Source organism: Accipiter gentilis, chromosome 6 (genome assembly GCF_929443795.1).
Source record: "Accipiter gentilis chromosome 6, bAccGen1.1, whole genome shotgun sequence".
NCBI lineage: Eukaryota > Metazoa > Chordata > Aves > Accipitriformes > Accipitridae > Astur > Astur gentilis.
The window spans coordinates 5249942-5255978 of NC_064885.1; the positions used below are offsets into that span (position 1 = coordinate 5249942).

Sequence of the window (6037 nt, forward strand, 5' to 3'; positions counted from 1 at the left end):
TTTGTTTTTAGTGGCTTTGAGGCTATCTCAGTGCAACCTTCCTCCATTACTCCTCCAACTGGAGACACTTGCTGGATTTTTGCTGGTACAAAGCTTAACTTTCATTAGAATTGGATTTAAAAGCCTACCACCCCCCCCCCCAAAAAAAAAAAAAAAAAAAAAAATCACAAGGCAGACCACCTTCTTCCACCCAAACACAACTCAAAGAAACAGAAAAGATATGCCCATTGGCCAAAACCTGATCTCAAAGGCTCATCTTGCTTTTGCTGGCCAGAGAAAGAGAATCAGTTATAAACCTGACCCCAAACACTGAGCAGCAGTTTCCTCTGGTCTACCTCAACAGACTTGCTTTCCAATTTCATTTGCAGCTGAATCTTCATGTGTTGCTGGTAAAGTACCAGGAGACAAGACATCACTTGGAAATTTTCATGTCCAGACTGCATGCTACAACAGGGCAAATTCTGCTGGTTTTATGCATGCCTCAAGCAAAGATAGTTTTAGGTTTTTGTTTGATGGGTTGGGGTTTTTTTGGGTTTTGGGGTGGGGTTTTTTTGTTTTTGTTTTTGTTTGGTTTTTTTGTGTTTTTGTTTTTTTACTTTCAAGAGTGAAGAAAAATATATATACAGCTAGGCAGTTATAGAATCAAGGTGCTTTTGCAAGGAGTTAATGTTGATAATTTCTAGATATGAAACAAATACACAGAAATTAAGACACATACATGCCCAAGGTCACCCAGCTAATAATTGGGAAAATACAAAACAAAATACCAGTCCCAGGATTTAAGCGTCAGTGGCTCTGATATAGTTTAAGAGTCACATCTTCAAAAACCTTCATCATGCTAAGGTTGCCCAAAGATTATATCCACATATAAAAATTACTGATTTGAGTTTTAGTTTGCTTTGCTTGTTTGTTTTAATTGCTCTTCTGTAGGACTCTTAAAAACCCCAAACAACTCAGAAAATCACTTTTAATATGGCATCAGATGAGAATTTTCTTTACAGGGTACATGGCTCACTTCCTCTACAGTATAAGCAACTTCTGCAGAGCCAGTTCTTTTTCCCTTCCCTTCATGGTATCAGATGGAACACAGACAATGGAAACTCCCTTGGATCTCCCAGAGACAAAGTTACTTTATCTGTGGTTACAGTCGTAAGAGACAATCTTGCATTTTTGTGTTGTTTACGGCATTTCTTGCTTATTTCCTTAGGCTGATTCCTGTAATTCTCTAAAATGGATATTTATTAACCAGTACATAAAGACACTGAATGGTTACAAGGACTTATAAACTACATCAGAAATGGCCTAGGTGAGGACAGTTCCAGCCAGCCACAAATGACAGGCTTCTGGCCATGAACTCAGCTTCCGAAACCATCCCAACAAGACCACCAGAGTCCAGGTCAGCAACTGCAAAACTCCATGTCTCAACATTGCTTAAAATATAATCCTCTTCCCACCGCAACCATTAGAGTCACTGATGACTTTTCCAGGCATGGACGGATGACAGCAGTGCAAAACCTTCTGCCTACCCTCCTCCACAGAAATTCTCCATGGAGTTTTGGATTTGTGAATCTTTTATTCTTAGTTAGATTCCATGAAAAAAATGCAGAAGTTACAACAAAATCCTCATGTGTACATACGGACAAAGGATTTATTTAGCTGCATTTCTCTTGTCCTTGTTCCATATTACTGGCCATTTATAAGACAGGAAAATACAGGTATCTTTGCTACTTCTGTAGATAAAATACCCAGAACTGTCATCTGCCACAGGGACTGATGCCTAAAAATCAAGCCAAAGCTGTACTTTGAAATGTCTGGGAACATGCTCCTCCTGTAATTTAAATTACACTGTTTGTACATGGATATTCAATCTCCTCCTCCTTCCTCACGCTGATTACCTAACCAGTCACCATTACATATATCAAGAAAAACTTTGCTACCTCCCTATGGCCCCTGATCTTATAAACAACATGGGGATAAGGAAACAAAAATCCCAACCTATCTGTAATTTTCTGCTCATTAGCCCTCCAGAAGGACAGTGGCCACTACCAGCTGCATGGTGTCACGCCTGAAAAAGCCATGAAGCACAATTGTATGCTGGCTGTCAATAAACAGCCCACCATGCTTCTCTGGTTTAAGTAGATTGTGTTGTCTTGGTAAGGTTGAAAGGACGAAAGACTGATATGATCTTTCACTAACTCCAGGGCAGAGATGTAGATTTAAATGTGGCAATTCTGAATCATGTTCATCGCATTACTGATGGATGCACACAAGGAAAAAACCATCATCAGAAGGGTAGAGTGGCAACATGCATTTGTAGGAAGGCAGGCAAGGGCAGCATATTCTCGTACTGGGAGAGTGTACATGAGACCATGTAGTGGTGGAATGGATAAATAGAGGTTATGAAATAAATTCCAAGTTTTATCAAGTCACATCAAAACTACATCTAGGAAGTGATTCCACACCACAGAATTCGGAGAATGCATTTTTATCAATTGTACTTCCCTCGTTACTTCAATGTATGGCAAGCAGGGAAAGTGTAGCAGTTTACATAGTGCTAACATCCACCCTTTGGAGACCTAAGTCAAAGGGAATATTCAGGAAGGGTAAAAATGATGCACTGATTCCAAACTTCCTTTTTGAAGTTGCAACCATGTTAGAATCGCAAAGAATTAGGTCACTCTGGGCTTTCCCCAATATGACTCTGCCCTGAAGAGATGGGTTTAATTTATGTTCAGTATATTGCGTGCTGAGAACAAAATGTTTTAGAACCATTTCAAGGTAGCTACTGCTCATTAATCCAGGTTCTTTGAACTACTGTCCCAGTGAATACAGCACAAAGCAAGTGACACATACGGTTAACACTTCATGTTTTGCCAACCCGCAAGAAGGAAGAAAAGAAGGTTTCATTTTAGATAGAGCAAGAGTTATATAACTGCTAAAGAAATTAAGAATAATTACAAGTGGTTTGCCTGATAATTACCTGCCATTACATTTTTCTGTAGCATAGAGGGTAGATACATCTACAAGAAAGAGAAGGAACGATGATGGTCTTTGGAATGGCAGACGGAGACACACAGCACGTGGCTACACGGTAATCCTGACTGGTACATGCACACAGAGCAGCAGGTTTCTGTCCCCTCAAACTGCGGAGGGATGATAGTCAATGTGCTGGCTTGGGATTCCACCCAATTCTATCCTCAGCTCCAGCAGATATTTATTGTACTACCTCAGCCATGTAAGCTTTCTATGCCTTAGTTTTTCCATTTATAAAAAGGGGATCATAATTATTCACTAAAAAGCATATTTATAAAGATAGGCTCATGTGCCTTGGAAAGGAACCCCCAGAGAAAAAAAAAGTTAAAATGAGATAAATCAACATCTGTCACACAGCACGCAAGTGAGCAGCCCCACATAGATTGCCACATGCTGGGATGTTCCCCTGACTCCCATTTTCAAACCATCACAATGCAGAGAAATAATCAAGACCTGGAAGCTATCCCTTAGAGGGATATTTATCTTACATTAAAGTGCAGAATAGATCACTGATTAAAGTTAATAAACTGGGAACTTCTGAACATTTATATGAATGACAGTGTGAACTTCTAACCGAAAGGGTTCTTGCAAAGATGAGGACACAACTCCAAAACTGCAGGAGAATCTAGGACTTCTGCATTTTAAGAATATTCATACTGAACAGGAACAGAACAGATCTAGACAACAGTATCAATGGTTTACAACTGTGACTTAGGGGACCACTGATGGACTGAAAGACCCACCTTGGTGGACTACTAATGAAATTAAATTGGTTGAACTGAACTGGAAAGGAAAGGGGTAGTACATACATGTGTGCATGTTAGGATGAGGTATTCTTGTGTTAGTTATCTGACAAATTGTGCAAAGAACACTGTATTTCACTAAATCAAATATCCTCTCTCTCCTGCTGAGGTTACAGGGTCAGAGAGCACTTTATAATTTAGGAAAAGTAGAAGAGGAACATGCAAAACAGTCCGTTTCGGAGGTGAGACAGAATGGATTAGTAGGGGACATCCAGAAGAACTTAGACTGTGTACAAGAGAAGGGGGTAGAGAATCCCTGTTTTCAAACCAGTTCTACCAGTAATCCTTTACTGCTACACATAAAGGACTTAATTACATCTCTACAACTTTGCCATATTACATGCTATATAAATGCTATTATTAGTAGTAGTATGATCAAGCTTCAGTCCACAGTACAATTTTAAGGACAACTGTTAAACTGCTACAATTAAAGGGTCTTGCTGAGAATCCGAGCAGCTCTTTGCTGTAGTGTTTTAAGAGGGTACTCGTCTAGCACGCTCCCCAGTGCTTTCACTGAACCCCTGCAGAGATGCTACCTGTCAAACCTATTTGCTTAGCAGCTTGTTCCTTTCTGCCCTTTCTTGACTGGACTATGTGAACATGCAGTAGTAAAGTCCGCTCATGTTCCTGCTTCATTTAACTGTTGGAGCACAACCTTAAATTGCTAGAGAAGAAAGCAGAAACAGGCACAGAAACAACTTCTTCTTTCAACCCTTCTGTCACTAAATCTGTAGCAGAGCAGAAGAAAAATACAGTAGCCAGCTCTCACAGACTCACACGGTGGGACTCTTTTGCTGTTGTGATGGTTTTTAGACCACCTCGAGCCCATTTTCAGTTAATGCAGAATTGTTTGCACCATACATATTTTTTTTTCATGCAATTTAGTTTTAGATTGAGATACCAGGAAAAAAAGTGTTGAGCAAAGCAGGTCCATTCACCCTAAGAACACATTACTGATCCTAGAACCCTTCTAAAGGTAATACAGTTCCCATCTTAAAAAATATAAGATATTAAAATACTTACAGTAAAAGCTTGTCCTCTTTTCTGCATTAAAGAGAAAACTGTCTCCCACCAGCTTCTGACAGCATGTGCAAGCCAGACTGAAAATTCAGGGCTTGAGTGCTTCCCTGAGAGGAAAACCACATTGCAGCGAGACACAGAGAGCTGCTTGAGAAATGATTCACATACGGAAGCAAGCTGGCTTCACCAGCGCTTTGGCATTCAGCACACACGCACACACATATGCACACTTGCTTACTCAAGGGAATGAGAAATATTATATTTTCATCAAAGCAAGGAGGATTTATGCAAGAAAGCTATTTGTATCCCACCTCCAAAACACTGAGATGCTTCAATCCGTAGAGCAGACAAAGAGTTTCTTTCAGTATCCCATCATCCCCAACAGCAGAACTGGACACTGGGCAGAGAGCATAAAACCCAGACTAGTCTGCATGATCCAATCAAGTAAAAACATGCGGTACATACAATGTAGGAAGGGCAAGGAGGTGGCCATAGAAAGAAGGCGTTTTTCAGAGGAAACCACAGAAGCAGCTTTCAGAAGCTTTTGTATTCCACGCTAATAACCTCTCTCCCAGAGTGCCAGCAATCACAGCCAGGACACCTTCCGACATTTCCCTTGCCTCCATCATTGCTTCAAAAAAGTGGAAAAGTGTGTGTGTGCAGGGAAGGAAGATACATCAAGACAGAGGCTTTTACACAAGAAGTAGCTAGAATCAGTCCCGAGTGACTTCTCTTGAGCTGTCCAAAAAGGAAGTGTCAATCCGTTCTTTATTTAGAAGAGAGCAAATAAGGGACAAGCGTGAGCAATGCTCAAGATAGTTCCTCTTTCTTAAGCTTTCTGAAAATAATTTAGTGTCTGAAAACAAAAAAGAAATGGCCAGAGATCTTAATGGAGTTAAAGCAGGCAAAGGTAGTATCAAGTTAGAAGAAACAGAGGGGATGCAAAGAGAAATCAAATCCAAATCTAAACTTCAAACACAGAAACCTAAGGTGTTTAGAACTGGGCTTTTTGTTCAACTGTGTCCAGAGGGGGGGCTATTCACTCTCTGATGTCTCTGACCCAAGACATTCCGACTGTGACTACAGATCAGGAATTCTCTCCTGAACTGCAGAGATCCTTTCCCAACAGTGTGAACCTAGTATATAAGCAATGTTGATGCTACAATAGTAGTCTCATAATA

General features: G+C 40.3%; 1 protein-coding gene across 2 annotated transcripts in view; it reads right to left on the reverse strand.

Annotated features, from left to right (window-relative positions):
- SPECC1 (sperm antigen with calponin homology and coiled-coil domains 1) overlaps window positions 1–5405 on the reverse strand; it is a 90339-nt gene extending 84934 nt beyond the window's left edge. The window contains exon 1 of one of the 2 annotated variants that reach the window (XM_049802587.1): window positions 5168–5405. The gene's annotated coding sequence lies outside the window, so the exon portion shown is untranslated. Of the gene's footprint in view, window positions 1–4859; window positions 4981–5167 lie in introns of those variants that run through there. The other variant, XM_049802589.1, reaches the window with a different exon arrangement.
- Window positions 5406–6037: the final 632 nt, after the last annotated feature.